The 17,528-nt window shown below is 41.9% G+C and overlaps 1 protein-coding gene across 13 annotated transcripts in view; it reads right to left on the bottom strand.

Annotated features, from left to right (window-relative positions):
* Window positions 1–17,528, bottom strand: part of fubp3 (far upstream element (FUSE) binding protein 3) — a 129,701-nt gene that overhangs the window by 88,651 nt on the left and 23,522 nt on the right. The gene's annotated exons all lie outside the window — the stretch shown is intronic.

Raw genomic sequence — 17,528 nt, 5'->3', positions numbered from 1 at the left:
CTCTCAAATGTAGAGACAACATGCCACGAATGGAAAATACACAGGGAAAGATGAATACAATGGATCAAATTACAAAGAATGAAAACTGAATTATAAGGTACCACTATTAAGGATAGGGAAAGCATTTAAGAATGTTGAAATTGGCACATTCATGATGTAGATCAGTAACAAGTGATAATAGTGCATCACTGCTTCAATGTATTTTTCCAACTTTCTCACCTTCAACAAGCTTCCTGTAGGAGACAAATTGTTCCAAGGTGTTACATCACCTCAATTTAGGTCACCCAAACTTCAACAGTCAAGCTAAGTTATGCATTTGATCCTTGCTTACATGCATTCTGAGAGCTCCAAATACGGAGAATAAGACAGAGTAGGCCTCGTATTCAGCATTCACAAAATTAAAGTCCAGATCCTGACCAAATGTAAAACACTGATAAAGATCCATAATGAGAACTTACTCAATATGGGCCATGTCTCAGGAGCTACCTCTCAAGATTTACCATCACCTTCTGACTACCAGCACAAAATATCAAGAACCCAAACCCAGCACAAAAGAAGCAACAGAAATTCCTATCCACCTTTATGATTCTGAGATCTGAAAGCACTAGTTGGACATCAGTACTGTTGCTCCAAAGCCCTCCAAATCTACTGGTCAATGAACCCACATTCATTTCCTCTGCCAATCTTGAGGTCCTAATTATACTTAATTGACTATAATGGCAGGCTACACTGTACTCTTGGCTAGACTCTCAAGTTTTATCACAGGTGCCTTCACATTAAAAAAAAATTATGGTATATCCCACTTTACAAATACTCACTTTAAACAAATTCACTTTTATGATGAAACCTGTGTTCAGTATAGGGAAAAAATTTGAATAGGTTTTCACTTTTATGAAAACAGCCTTCAATAGTAGTAAATGGGTATTTGCTTTGCTTTACGCCCCTTCGGCTTACAAAAGGTTTTGAAGGAACGCTACTTTTGTAAAGCAAAAGTATTCTCACTGACTCTCCTGGGAATTCCTGGTGCATGAACGCTCAGTGAAAGATGGCAAAGCAAACTACGTCTTTACATCAGGACCACATAACAACATACAAACTGGTGGTCCTAAACACCTCCCGAGCCTGTGAAACCATACTGACCTTATCAACTACCTCTGAACACAACTGAAATGGAAACAAGTCATCCACAAACCAGATGTACTCTCCATGAAAAGCTGACAGAATCAGTAGAAAGCCTCCAACAATGAGGTGGCTGAGGAGTGAATGCAGCCTGCAATGTTCAATGAAAATTGATGCCAGAATGTTCTAATGCTGATAATAACTAGTGATGCTGTGTTTTCCATTTACTTCATCTTGCTAACTTGTTTATTCACTGTTCCAACACAGCTCAAGGATCCCTCACAAGGTTTCCAGATATAATTTCTTATGTCACAGACCAGCAGCAATAGAAATTCATCAAGAGTGTTATTTTTAAAACAATATTTATTAATAACTACTAATAACTTAACTAAATAACCCAAACCATGTGCTAATATATTTGTGTGTGTGTGTGTGTGTGTGTGTGTGTGTGTGTGTGTGTGTGTGTGAAACTATTACAGCTTAGGAAAGTCAAAGCTCAAGCTTATAAATCCTGTGCTGAAACTCACACTTTTAAACTGTTGTACAAAAGTAATCACGAAGGAGGTGAGAGAGAGTCTGTGATCAGATGGCTAAAACTCACAAATCCTTATTGATTTGCTTCTAGAGAAATGTCCTTTCATACAAATGATTGTCATAACCCCCCCCCCCCCTTTTCTTTGCTCGGGGAAACGAAACATACGACTTCCACAATACTGTCAAAACCCAGGCACAGGTCAAATGAAATAACCATCAGAATGGTCACGTCCCAAATGAAGGAATGATCCTGCTTCCTTTACCCAGATATGGGTCAATCAAAATGACCATTACAATGGTCACAGTGGTTCAACAATAATTTCCCTGACAAAGAGAATCATCAGAATTGTCCATTTCACACAAAGTCACCCCATCTTTGTCTTGGAGATCTCAGGTTGCTCATTAATCAACACTGCTTCTTCAAGTGTTCCAATCATACAACTTTTAATCACTTCACACTCACCATCTGTTTCTCTTAAATAAACACCATTGTTCTTTTGCCTTCTTCCAGAGCATTGTTTATAGTCAATATTTAATGGTGCCTTTCTGTCTGTGAGCTATGAAAATTTTGCTGTGAAAGATTTGCATCCTGTATTAACATTTAAAAGTTTTTTAAAAATCAGGATCTTATAATACATGGAGCAAAAATCAATTTCAAATGGAATGGCCATGAAGAGTTACAATTCAATGCTTTGGCATACTTTTAGTAGGATTTGTAACAACTGTTTTTCAAAAAATTATGAAATGAATTAGATGGATAGAGGACATGGGACTTTTTGGGGTTTTTACATGCAGCAGGCCTGCAAAAGGGTCCTTACACTCTAGCAAGTGTATTCTGTAGCCAGGTGCAAGTTAAATAAATAGCAGTAGATAATCTAAAACCATTCTATTGCAGCTGTGGGGCAAAATCATTTTCACTTTAGAAAAAAGATAACTACAAATAACTAGTGCAAGCTAGGTGCAGGATTTCACAAATTAAAATCAAGCTAAAATATGTCAAATGGAAACAATGTGATCACAAAATAATTTACACTGAATAAGTTATTAGACAGAGGGAGAGTGAAATCAGAAAAGAGGGATTTCACACAAAGACAGCATGCAAGTGAGACTATGGAGTTTTATTGACACCTAACTTTTACTTTTGATCAGAATTATGAAATTGGAAGTCTCAGTGAACACATCATAAAAAATATCCTACTCTCAAATACTGAAATGAGCATTTTAAGATTTCTCTTCACCCTTCCCCGCAAGCCTTGGTCTGTTATTGCCAATAGAAGCACGTTAAACAAGTACAGAGAGATGCTGTAATTTGAATGGAAGACAGCTTGGCTGAACATATGGTATTTTGTGAAAGGAATTTCTTGGATATTGTGTTTAGGAGCACCAATCTGAAACTGGCTACAATTCCATAACACTGCATCTGGAAGATACTAACCATGTCTATCATGGATGATATTTCATCCTTCCTGTGCCTTTTTTCTCCTTGCATTTCTATAAAGGCACTATACTGTTGACCAAGTTAACAACTTGCATACACATTTTATTTAATGCATGTCCAAGCTGTGACTATTTCTGGTAGCTGGCATATCAAAATTGAGTGCAACCCAGCCCTATGCATGCATAGATTCTCCTAAAACAATAATTGGCTCAGGATCAGAAATAGACAATGTTACTGATTTTTCAGTTACGAGTCATAATTGCCTGATTACAAAGAGTAATACGATGAGAACCTGGGAATTTCTGCCTTCATGCTTTTAACACACGAGGCATTTAAATAAACCCATTTAGTTGTACAGGTCAAAACCAATCCGCAGGCCAATACATATATTGCCAGATTACAACTCATAACAGAATTTGTAAGTTCCTGTCAGGATCAAAGGCAAGGTCAAAAGGCATGGAATCTTGGTTTTCAAGGGATATTGGGGATTTGGTTTGAAAGAGAGGTGCATAACAGATATAGGCAACATTGGAGCAAATGGGCCACTGGAGGAGCATTAAAAAAAATGCAAGAAAAACATTAAGAAATCAGGAAGGCTAAAAGACATGTGGTGGGTTTGGTAGACAATGTGAAGGAAAATGCTAAGGGTCTCGACATATATTAAGAGCAAAAGGATAGCAAGATCTTGAAGATCAGAGCGGTTAGCTTTCAATGGTGCCAAAAGAGATGGAGGATTTGTTTAAAAAAAAAATTCATCGGTATTCACTCAGGAAAAATGGCAAATGGAATTTAATGCAGACAAGTGAGGTGTTGCATTTTGGAAGGACAAACCAGGAAAGGACACTGTAAATGGTAGGGCACTGAGGAGTGCAATGGAACAGAGTGATCTGAGAATACAGATACACAATTCCCTGAAATTGGCATCACAAGTGGATAGTGTTGAAAAGAGAGTGTTTTGCATATTGGCCTTCATAAATCAAAGTTTTAAGTACAGGAGTTGGGATGCAATGGTAAATTGTCCAAGACATTGGTGAGGCCAAATTTGGAGTATTATGTCCAGTTTTTGGTCACCTAACTATAGGAAAGATATCAATAAGATAGAAATAGTGCAGAGAAGATTTACTAGGATGTTGCCCGGACTTCAGGAACTGTTTTATGGGGAAAGGTTAAACAGGTTAGGACTTTATTTTCTGGAGCATAGAAGAATGAGGTGAGATTTGATAGAGGTATTTAAAATTATGAGGGGAATAGACAGAGTAAATGTAGATAAGCTTTTTCCACTGAGGGTAGGTGACATACAAACTAAAGGACATGGATTAAGAGAAAGGGGGAAATGTTTTGGGTGGGGAACATCTTCACAGAGAGTGGTGGGGGTGTAGAACAAGCTGCCAGCTAAAGTGGTGAATGCGGACTCAATTTTAACATTAAAGTTAAATTTGGCAGGCATATGGATTGGAGCGGCATGGAGGGCAATGGACTGGATCTAGGTCAGTGGATCTAGGCAAAAAAAATAGTTCAGCACACACTAGAAGAGCCAGAGGCCAGTTCTATAACCAAATATTTACAACTCCCCAGATCACTATGAATATATATATATATATATATATATATATATAAAAATGTTATATATGTGATAGTATCCTGATTAATTTTCTTGAATGCCAGAAGTTCTGTGGAACTCACAGATTTGCTAACTTTTTTCTTTGTATTGGTCTCCTGTTGCAAGGATACAATTGCTTAGTAAGCTGCCACAGTAGCAAAAAAAAGGGAGAAACCCGACAACTGATCTAAGTATTCTGCAGTAGAACCGGCAAATTCTTCTTCCTTGACTTCACATGTGGCTCCCCTGGGTGGAGAGACTCGAACTAACGTTCACTGTTTGGGGTAAAGGCTGTTAATTTAGCTGAGCTGGAGAAATTGCCTTAAAGTTGTGATTCTCTCAAATAGTCTAAATTCAAGGCTGAGATGGATAGGTTTTTAAACATCAGAATTATGACAAGATAGGAAAAATGAGATTGAGGATTTTACAAGCTCTACCAGCAAAATAAAGGGGAGAACAATGATTAAAAGAGAAAACTGGGAAGTAATATAGAAAATAACAAAGGTATCTTTGGATATTTTAGGTAAAGAGCTAATCTAAGTGTGAGTTCCACAAAGCACAGGATTGCAAAAATCAATGATAGGAATAAAGGAAATAGCATATTAATTAAACCAATACTCCACATCACCTTCATTGTGGAGGATGTTACAAATATCCCAAGGAGAACATGGGCAAATTTCAAACAGTATGAATAAGTGTATACACCATTACAGAATTTTTTTAAAATGTAGACATCCAGCATTGTAACAGGCCCTTACAGCCTGTGCCACCCAATTAACCCTCAAGCCTCGTACGCTTGTTTTGAAAGATGGGAAGAAACTGGAGCACCAGGACGAAGCCCACACTGACACGGGGGAGTGTATAAACTCCTCACAGACAGTACCAAATTCGAACCCAGGTTACTGGCACTGATATAGTGTGGCACTAACTGCCACCCAAGGTGATATGCATCTGATTTTTTTTAAACTCTGGAAGCCTGAGAAATCTACACCATTGCTGGTATTTAAGGTGGAAAGAGATACTTTATTGAGAGGTGTGAGACATCAGCACTAAAGGAATGATAACTATAGATCAGTCTCACTACTGTTTCAGAAGATTTTCAATTGCATTTCACACACACTTACCAGTAAGCACAAGCATCTCCACTGACAAGATCAGCATTTTTCCGAAGAGACCAAAAGACTGACTCCAATCTCAAATGAACAAAGATTCCACAACAATTCTGAGAAGGGAATTTGTCCTGGAATCCTGGGAAATATTTCTCTCCATCAACATCCCAAAAATCAGATTATCTTACTATTAACTGTTCTATTTTTGGGAACAATTTATGCAACATTTCCTACATCACAGCATTGATTATGTAAGTATTTCATAGGGTGCCTCGAGGTGGTGAAAGATACAAGGCTTTTACAGCCAACCTTTACTATCAAATACAATTTACCTTCATTCCCACTTAAACCAAAAAAGAATGCACCATACATGTGGTTTAATCACATTACTCAAGAGCTTTCAGTTATAGTCATGTCTTTTTTCTTTAACAGCTTTGAACTAATACAAGTGCTCACTGGTTATGAAAGGTGACCACAGCAATTTAGAAAAATTGCCACAACTACTCGAGCTTTCATTTTGATGTTGGTTTGGTCCAAAATTGTGAAATTAAGTTTTCTTTGGTTATACAAGAGTATTTTTTTTTAAAACATAAATATCTTTGTATCATGAGATTTGATATCCTGCACAAATGGAAACTGTAATTTCTGCAGCAATATACTTGCAGTATGCTCTTAATTAATCTCTTAATCGCTTTTAGTAACAAACCTATAATTACATTGTAATACAGCATTATATGTGCCATCATACACCACTTGCTTGGAAAAGTAAAATGCTTCGTGCTGTGTGCTCTGTTATTGTCCAAATGGGCAAATTGTGAAAATTCGCCACAGTTCAGCTGGCAGCAACCTTTCCTAAGTCAGAATGTTGTGGCTTCAAGCTACCAGAGCAAATGCATGATTGATGCAGTTGTAGTGTTTGCGCTATGTGAGCATGGAGAAGAATGAGACGCACACCAAAGCCTTGGAAACGAGACTGATTTATTGCTCTGGCCATTGGGCTTATATGGGTCCCAAGTGCTGACGTCAGGGCCCCATGTCATCTTCCCACTGGGCTGGGATTGGCTGATGTTCCCCAACTTCCCACTGTGCAGAGGTCACCTGGGATGACAGCTGGCATCATCCCCAGGTCCGCGTGGTCACAGCATTCGGCTATTTTGCAGGCTGGTCTATGGCTCCGTGTGCAGGCTACCACATGTCACCCCCCACCACCCCCAAATCAGCAAACAGGCCGTTGTCCGAAGCTTTGAGCGGTCTGCCTCTGCATCATGGAGGTGGTGTGGAGATCGGACTGTGACAGTCCAGATCTGCTGGTTTCAGGTAGTCAATGGTAAAAGTCTCCTCCTTATCTCCAATATTAAGGATGAAGGTGGAACAGTTGTTCCTGATGACCCTGTAGGGGTGGTCAATGTGCGCCCCTTCTCACAAATAGGTACAAGTCTTTAAGCCCCTGGGGACATTATGTTTGGGCTGGCTGTATGGTGGAGGTTGCAGTGGGACCAGGGACCTCAGTTTTCGCCACAAGTTCTTGATGTGGGGTCCTCCAAGCATTTATCGGGGACCAAGAGCTCCCAAGGAAAGATTAAGGGTGCGCCGTAAACCACCTCTGCCCCTGAGGTATTGAAGTTCTCCTTCAGTGCTGTATGAATCACCAACAGGACCCAAAGCAGTTCGTCCACCCAGTTGGGACCCTTAAGCCAGGTCATCAAGGCTGTCTTCAGGTGCCTGTGGAAGCGCTCCACCAACCCATTGGCCGGAGGTTGATATGCCATGTTGGGGTGGAGCTGGGTCTCCAAAATGTTAGCCAGGGCTTCCCAAAGCCCGGAGGTGAATTGTGTTCCCCATCTAAGGTTAGGTGCTCTGAGACCCCGAATCTGGGCACCCATGTGTCGATGAGTGCCCTGGCACAGGTTTCTGTGGTGGTAACGGCCAGTGGGACTGCCTCTGGCCACCTTGTGCAGCGGTCAACCAGAGTCAAGAGGTATCGTGCTCCATGGGAAACTGGCAATGGCCTCACTACGTTGATGTGTACATAGCTGAACCTGCGCCATGCTGGTTCAAAAGTCTGTGTGGGTGTTCTTGAGTGAACCTGCACTTTGGAGGATTGACAGTTCATGCAGGTTTTGGCCCACTAGCTGACCGGTTTAGGGACACCATGCCATACAAATTTGCTAGCCACCATTTTGACCATGGCTCGACTGCGGGGTGTGCCAAGTGGTGGATGGCCTTGAAAAACCTGGCGCCTCCATGCAGCCGGAACGATGGGATGGTTGGTAGAGACGTCGCACAGCAGTGTCAGGTTACCTGGGCCAATGGGAACATCCTCCACCCCAAGGACAGAGACAGCTGTCCTATACACGGAGATCTCAAGGTCCTGCTGCTGTGCTTTGGCGAGGGCCACATAGTCAATCCCTTGGAACAGGGCATGTACCAACTCAATTGCAAGATGTGACAGAACATCGGCTACCACGCTGCTTTTCCCCACGATGTTCTGCATGCCAGAGATAAATTCAGACACGAAAGACAAGTGTCTCCATTGTTGGGCTGACCAAGGGTCCGATGCCTTATGGAAGGTGAACTGTCAGCAGCTTGTGATGGGTGAAGACCTTGAATTGCCGACCTTCCAAAAAGTAACAGAAATGTCTTACCATTAGGTAAGCACCAATAGCTCTTATTTGCTGTATGTGAGCTCTTGATATGGGTGGAGGGGGGGGGGCGGGCGGGGGGAGTGGAGGTGCCTGCTGAAAATTGCCAGGTGTTGCCACTGGCCCTCACCCCATACCGCTGTGCTAGAGACGTCAATTGTCAGGTCAATAGGTGCCTCCAGTAAAAGTCACTGTAAATGTGTGAAAAAGAAAAAGTGTATATCATGGCTATTGTGATTTATGGTGTGAAAAATAAAAAATTTTAAAAAAAAGGTGCCTCCAGTCTGGGGTGGACCAGGAGGGTGACGATGGCCAGCACGTCTTTGATGTTCTGGAAAGCCCTGGAAGACTCATTGTCCTAAGTAATGTCTTTTGACTTGACTGCCATCAGCGTGAAGAGGGGACTGCCGGTATGAACCTGTGGTAAAAGTTTATTATACCAACGAATTCCTGTAGCCCTTTTACCGTGCGTGGCTTAGCGAAGTGCCAGATCACCTCTACCTTCTTGGAGGCATGTAGCCCCATGTCTGTTTATCCTGTGCTCCAGGAAGTCAATGGTGTCCAGACTGAATTGCACTTTGCAGGGTAGATCATCAGCCTGAACTCACTCAACTGGGTGCACTGCTGTCTAAGATGGGTGGCATGGTCTTTGCAGCTGTGGCTGGTGATGAGGATATCATCCAAATAGATGAGCAAAAATGGAAGGTCCTGGCCCACTGCATCCATCAGCTGCTGAAAAGTTTGTACCGCGTTCTTCAGACCAAAGGGCATGTGGAGAAATTCAAACAAGCCAAAGAGGGGGTTATGAGTGCAGTCTTGGGGGCATCCTGGGGGTAAATTGAGATTTGGTATTACCCCTGGATGAGGTCTACCTTGGAGAACTCCGTGCAGGATGGCGGCAAAGTCTTGGATGTAGGGCATAGGATATCTATTGGGTGAGGTAGTCACTGTATGGTCTCCGACCCCCCCCCCACCCCCCACTGATTTGGGCACCATGTGGAGGGGGAGGCCCAGTGACTGTCGAAGCACCACACAATTCCAAGGTCTTCCATTTTCTTAAACTCCTTCGCTTGGCTGAGCTTTTTGGGCGGGAGTCAACTTGTCCTGGCATGAAGTGGGGGGGCCCCTCAGTTAAAATGTGGTGCCTTACTCCATGCTTTGGCTCGGCCTCAGACAACTGTGGCGCCACTATCGAGGGGAACTCCACCAGGTCATGGGCGAATTCATTGTCCAAGAGTGTTAGAGTCCAGGTGGGGGGCAGGTAGCTTGGCTTCCTCCAGAGGCAGAGAGTCTGTAAAGTTCTGGCATGCACCTATTGCCATCCCTTGAAGTCAACAAGCAAGCAGTGGGCCCGAAGGAAGTCGGCCCCCAGGAGCGGTTGCGCCATTGTCGAAGGAGAAGGTCCATGTGAAGTTATTGTTGCCAAATTGAAGGAGAATGGTGTGGGTTCCTAAAGTCCAAATGGAGGAGCTGTTGGCTGCCCTTAGTGTTGGGCCCTGCTTGCTGTTGCGAGTATCGAGGCCTGTGGGGGGTACAACACTTATCTCGGCACCAGTGTCAACTAGGAAACACCTGCCCGACAAGGAGGCCCAGATGTAGAGGAATCTGTCACATGGGCCTACAGCTGCAGCCATCAACGACAGTTGGCCAGGGCGTTTCCCGGAAACCCGCAGGGTGGGTGGCATCAACCCCATCACTGATGATAGTAGCATAGCTGTCCTGGGGTATTAACTTGCCTTTCTGCTGGTCTTGATCTTGCAAGCGGCTGTTTGTGTGGCTTGCTGATGTGGTCTATGGCACTCGTGCCCTTCTTCGTTCTCCAGAGCATGTCCGCCTGGGCCACGACCCTCCAATAGACGCTGAATTTCTCGTCCATGAGCAAGTCAGATATCCTTGGGCAGCTGCTCCAGAAAGATCTGCTCAAAGAGCAGGCAAAGCTTGTGGCCCTCGGTTAGAGTAAGTATCTCGCTCATTAGGGCAGACAGGGCCCTGTCCCCCAATCCATACATATGTAGCAATCGGGCAGTGCGCTTGTCCTGGAATCATGTTAATAGCTCTTTGAGGACTGCATATTTGCCTTGCTCTGGAGGCTGCCGTAGCATATCTGTGACCCTTGCCACTGTGTCCTGATCGAGGGCGCTCACGTCGTAGAACTAGCGGGTGTCATCGTTGGTAATGTGCCAAAGCTGGGACTGAACCTCTGCCTTCTCAAACCACACGTGTGGCTGCAACACAAAATGTTGGGGAGCCTGAATGAGACTGCGTGATGGTCGCTCGCTCTGCTTGATCCATCATCTTTGGTTTCAACTGCCGATTTGACCTGTTGGGGTCACCAATGTAGCGTTAGCGCTCTATGAACGTGGAGAAGAACGATGCATATGCACTCTCGGACAATGAATTCGCCCACGTCCTGGTGGAGTTCCCCTCGATAGTGGCGCCACAGTTCTCTGAGACCGAGCCAAAGCATGGAGTAGGGCACCACATTTTAACTGAGGTGCCCCCCCCCCTCCACTTCATTGGAATCGAGACTGGTTTATTTCTCTGGCTGTCCCATCATTGTTCCCATCAGAGTTCCCCATCTTCCTGCCATGTGGAGGTCACCTGGGATGACAGCCGTGCTGATCGGCCATTTTGTGGGGTGGTCCATGTTTCCGTGCACGGGCCGTTATACAGTGGTATTTCAGTGAGGGTTTTGAGGGTTTGCAACATTGAATTGTCATTTCATATGTTCAACTAAGGAGTATTCAAAACATGCACCAGTCATAATCTTAATAGTCAATCAAGCAGCAGTCACAGTTGCTCATACATTTGTTTCAAGTTTTTTTTCCAATTTTATTACACAAACCAACAATAAAAGTGGCCACAGTCATTGTTTTGAAAACACAAGAATATTTTATGGGTAATATAAAAAGGTTACCCTTTCACACATATCTTTAAACATCACTGAAATCCTAGAGGCCAAAAGTAAAGCTGGGAACTGATCAGTTTCACAAATTAAAAAGGAAAGGTTTGCACGTGTAATTTTATGTAACTACAGGTTTCCTTGCAGGAATATTTTGTTAAATTACAAAATCAACACCTTATATAAATACAATGTGCATTCACAAGTTTTCTTTAACAGAGGAAGCATTAGTTAGCACATTTCATTGATCTCTGCCAACTAGTGAAATTTGCTGACACAGTCCAAGTAAAATTTGCAATTTTTGATGGCCATTGCTACATAGGAGCCAAGTTTTGGCCATTATCAAACAAATGGAACAAACTGAAATGAAGTGATTGCTCCAAATCAAAACTTTTATAAATCCATACAGAACTTGATTACTTCACAGCAATAACCAGTCTTGAGTAACTACGAGAAAACTTCAGCCCTCCCCCAGCCAATATTCCCATCAATGATCCTATTCTTAAGATGGCAGGTAGCATCAAATAAAATTTTAAAGTCATTGATAACATCGAGAATGTATCTGTCCTTTAGCACGAACAAAACAAATGTTGCCAGGTGAACTGAATAATAGAAGCAGAGTTGAATTTAATTCATACCATTCAAACTCAATACATGCTTTTTCTTTAAAGTCCATTGAGTTTGGGTCTTTTCACTGCAACCAAGGGTAGTACCTCAAACACTGCAATACTATTTCTTCAGGTTTATAGTGACAAGAATAACGTTTAAGCCGATCTTGTTGCCCATTCCCTATATATTGCTTTGTTTTAAAACAATACTAGAACTAAAGTTAGTTATTTCTTTGTTTTTGAAGTTAATAAAAACAATTAAATTCTTATATTGCAAAATAATTAAAAATTAACTTGTCTTTTTATTTAATGTAAATCCCTACAATCCTCATTGAAATCACTGCAGTATTGGATCTTTTCAAGAGACAACTCCCCAGTTTAATGCTGAGGAATTACAGCAAGACTTAGCTCCACCACATGGCCCCTGTGTGAGAGCAAATGACAAATTCTGTGCCCTTAATTTGACATCGTCCAGAACTTCAGCTTTGGTAAAACACCTGGATGTTTGGACCTTATTTTAATATCACACTATCTGACTTTCACAACTAGGTTTGGCATCTGGCTCCACTTCTGCTCAGCAGTGACCACACTCCCTTTAAAATAACCTGTTCTTTGAAAGATCCCACCCAAAAGTGAACACAAGAACAATAAGAAATAGGAAGAGTGGGCCATCTGGCCTGTCAAGCCACCTTCACCATTTCATAAGGTAATAGTTGATCTAGCCATGGACTCAGCTCTACCGACCTGCCTTTCCCAATCTTAAATTTTCTTACTGTGCAAAAAGCTACATCTTAAATATATTTAAGCCTCAACTGCTTCCTTGGAATTGCACTGATTCACTACACTCTGGGGAAAGTAGTGATCGTCTTAAATCTACTCCCCCAAATCTTGATGCTATGCCCCCTAATTCTAGCATCACCTGTCAGTTGAAACAACTTTCCAGCCTTTATCCCTTTCATAATCTATGTCCATTCTCATTCTTCTGAATTCTATCTAGTGCCAGGCGACTAGCTCTCTCATTTCCAGAATTAACAGTGAACCTCATCTTCACTACTTCCAGATCCAGTACATCTTTTAGCAAGGAGACTAGAACCGCACACAGTAGAGTAGGCTCACCAGTATCCAACATTCCATTTGCCTTTTTGATTGCCTGTTAGATCAGCAAACCAAACCATTGTAAATTTATACAATCACTCTCATAGCCATCCCCCTGCACAATAGCATCCAGCAATCTTTCATAGTTTAAACAATAATCTGAATTTCCCCCTCCCCTTCAAAGGGTTGACTTCTCTTTTACCAACATGGTACTCCATCTGGAAAAACTAAAAGTGGGTATGGCCATTCTGAGTTTTAACATCTAACTACCTGTAAAATCCACCAGTCTCGCAAAAATGGAGCCTGAGATTTATTGACAATGGATATATGCCAGTAGTTCTCAAGGAGATTTAGCCAACTATCTTCCTGAGAAGATCAAAACACAAATCATACATTTAAAATTAGATTTGATATTGCCAAATATTGACTCAAACACTATTTAAGATTATTGCATGCATGCAGGCACTGACAGGCACCATTTAAAAGTCCTAAATAACCAAAAGGCTTCCAAAACATGCTATCCTAGTTTACATGAAGTCTGAATTTCTGCATTAAATGACAGTTTTACATGACAGAACTGGAGATATAGTTCTGTCTCCTAATGCGTGTATAAATGTTCTAGTAACTGTGTTGACCTTTTGATTAACACAGCCTTGAAAGAACAATACATTACACTTAAATAAGTGTATGGGCCAAGGCAGCTGTTTGCTATGTAAACAATCTTTTTAAAATGGAAGATCAATTTAAATATTCATGGATTGGGAATTTAGGGCAGGTATGTATCCATAAGGTTGAGAAAGGTCTCAAATCTCTAATATATATAGCACACACACACACACACATATATATATATATATATATTCACACACACTTTTTTTGCCAATACAATTAATTTTATAAATCTATTGTGCAATTCAGTCAATGATAGAGAATGATCTCTGCAAAAACAAAAAATCCTGGCAATACCTATAATGGACAAGGCACAAAGATCTAAATTGCTGGATAAACTTCAAAATAATTGTGGGTTAAGTTAGGAACAGACAAAATTACAAAAAGTACCATCATTTTAGTTATAATATAATGTGCAAAAGTCAGTTATTATATTTGTTCCTGAGGAAGATCTTTGCATATACAAATACTTAAAAAAACATTTTAAGAGTGGTAATATTGTCTTGAGGACCCCGTTGAGAACCAGCTGCTGTCTTCACTCTGCCATTAGTCAATAGTCTTCAAATGAAGACTGGATGGGGAGAATGGTATGAGCACCAATGATCCACACAGGCTACTTAATTCCTTCACATGCCCAGACTGGGGCAGGTCGCCCTTACAACATTCCAAGAAATTTGTATTCTTCCAATTGTCCCATCCTCCTCGGCTCCAAGCCTGCAAAAACACCCAAGTCCTACGTTTCAGAATGCTGCCGCAAAACAATGAATTTCGTGTCTTGTTCATGACAATAAATTCTGATTTCTTCTCCAAGTTTCACACTGGGATTTTGCCTGACATCCTAGACTGTCTGTATTTGAGGAACCAGCTTCAAAAGGGCATCAATCATCCAAGAAGAGTAGTGTGAGCTGCCTCAACGACTACTGCTCAGTAACACTAACTTCTATTGTGATTAAATGCTTTGAAGCTGGTCGTGGCCAGAATAACACATACCCAAATAAAGATCTGGATCCACTGCAATTCACTAATCGTCTCAATCACTTCACAGCAGATGCAATATTACTGGCTCTACACTCAGCTCTGAATCACCTTGAAAACAGCAATGCATACATACGGCTGCTCTTCATAGAGTACAGCTCGGCTTTCAATACCATTATTCCCTCAGAGCTGGTCAAGAAGCTACAAACTCGAGGCCTCTGTACCCAACTCTGCAACTGGATCCCTAACTTTCTCATTGGAACACAGAGTCAGTATGAATTGGAAACAACATCTCCTCACTGATCACCAACACAGGCCCACCCCACCGCTCTACTCATTAAACACCCATGACTGTGTGGCCAGGCACAATTCCAATGCTACGTACAAGTCTGCCGATAACAGCACAGTTGTCGGCAGAATTGCACATAATAATGAGGAAGCATACAGAGGGAGCTAGATCAGCTCATTGAATGGTGTATTGACAACAATCTTGCATTCAACATCAGCAAAGCCAAGGAGATGATTGTGGACTTCAGGAGGAACTCAGGGTAACATGACCCAGTTCTTAACGAGGGCTCAGTAGTGGAGGGTCAAGAACTTCAAATTCCTGGGTATCAACATCTGCAAAGATCTGTCCTGGAGCCTCCACATTGGTGCAATCACCAGCGGCTATACTTTGGGAGGTGCCTGAGGTGGTTCAGGATATCACCGAAGACTCTCGTAAACTTCTGCAGGTGTACCGTGCAGAGCATTCTGGCTGGTTGCATCTCTGCCCGGTATGGAGGTGCCAACTCTCAGGACAAGAATAAACTCGAGGGTTGTTAACTTGGCCTGTGACATCACAGGCACCAGACTTCACTCCATCGAGGACATCTACGAGGCGGTGTCTTAAAGCAGCCTCTATCCTCAAAGTCTCATCTCCCAGCCCATGTCCTCTCCACTCTGCTACCATCAGCAGCAGAATGGCAGTTTCTTCCCCACTGCCATCAGATTGCTGAATAATCAATGGACCAGACACTACTTTTCGTACACTATTATTAATTTATTTTTTTGCAGCAATGTCATAAGATGTTTGCAAAATGATGCTGCTGTAAAACACAATTTCATGACTCGTTCATGACAACAAATCCAAATTCTGATTCATTATAGCATTAGTTCTATATCCACATTTACTATACATCAACACCTCAATGCATTTTCAGATGCAACTGGCTGACTTTAAAGATTGTGCTTCTAGAACTAATCCAGGAAAAATTTCCCAGGACATAACTTCAAAATTTTCAATTGTTTAAAAAAAAAATGAGCTTTGTAGTCATATTCATGGCCATTTAAATTTTTCTGAATGTCATGGTACCCTGTACAGCTCTGTCCCACAGATCACTGATTCATTGTAGCACTCTTGGTCCTTCAGTTCAAACATTCACAGAACAGTACTTGCTTTTTAAAAAAAAAAAGACCATCTTGCTGCCATGTTTGGAACCTGGTAAAAATCCATCCTCCCTGCTGCTGTGCCACAAACTTGGGTGTCAAAAACCTGGCATGGAACTCCAACTGCTCTCTGCTGCTATTAAATTTTTTACCAAATTTTTTTTTAAAAAGGCTTGAGGAGAGCTATGCAATGAAATAGAGACATCATGTCGAATTGAAGATAAAACTAGGATGCTGAAGTTTGACAACACAAAGCATTCATTGGTTCAGTCCTGAGCCACACTTCCCAGAGTCAAGCAACTATACTGCTCAATTTATGCCAATTCTCACTTACAGATCTTTCATAAAGAACTATGAGACCATTGAATGTTAATGGAGAGCAAGGATTAAAGCCAGGTTCTCAATATAATAGCATGATGTGGGCAGGCAGGTGATGTTTGTTCCTAGCATAACAGCACAGCTCTTACTACATAATGTAAAAAGGTCTCCTTTTGGAGCCAACTTATTAGAGTAGAGGTAGCCAACCTTTTAATTTAGACATACAGCACTGTGACAGTCCATTTCAGCCACGAGTCCTTGCCACCCAATACGTACTTGTAGGCCGAAATAGCCTGTTACCATGCTGTATGTCTAAATTAAAAATGAAAATGTTGGCCACCTCTGTTTGAAGATTCCTGGATTGAGGAACTAGTACTCCTGAAAACACAAAGCAAGCTACAAGGTGCATACATTTTTGATTAAACTTGATTAGATTCACAACATCCAGTCACATTTATTTAAACTCTCCATTCTTCCTTTAGTCCCACTGCCCGAGTATCAACTGATGACATTTTCAGCCAATGGCTTTCAAGACTAACAGCAAATAATTACTTATGCAGCAGACAAAATCAATTTACTCAAAAGGCAGTCTGCTATTAAAAAAACCAAGAATCCATGAAAAAAACAGTAATTTCTCCTAATAAAAGTAGTACAATTACAGTGGGGGGGGGGGGGGAGAAATATTCATTAATGTACAAAGTTAGCGCTCTTAAGAGTTTCTGATTGAAGGTTGTTTAGGAGTCTGATAGTGGAAGGGTAGCAACTGTTCCTCAACCTGGTGGTACAAGTCCTGTGGCACCTCTTTCCTGATGGCAACAGCGAGAACAGAGCATGTCCTGGATGGTGCAGATCCTTGATTATTGCTGCACGTCGCCAACTGCAGCGTTCTATGCAGATTTTTGCGATGGTGGAGGGTCTTACCGGTGTTGTACTGAGCTGTGTCCACTACCTTTTGCAGGGCTTTCCACTTAGAGGTGTTGGTGTCCCCATACAAGGCAGTGATGCAGCCGGTCAGCACATTTTCCACTATGCATCTGTACAAGTTTGCCATGGTTTTCTATGTCATACCAAACCACCACAAATTCCCAAGG

Source organism: Narcine bancroftii, chromosome 1, assembly GCF_036971445.1.
Source record: "Narcine bancroftii isolate sNarBan1 chromosome 1, sNarBan1.hap1, whole genome shotgun sequence".
In the NCBI taxonomy this organism is placed as follows: Eukaryota; Metazoa; Chordata; class Chondrichthyes; order Torpediniformes; family Narcinidae; genus Narcine; species Narcine bancroftii.
The sequence above is the reverse complement of the archived record's forward strand: the minus strand, read 5'-3'. Positions and strand labels throughout refer to the sequence as shown.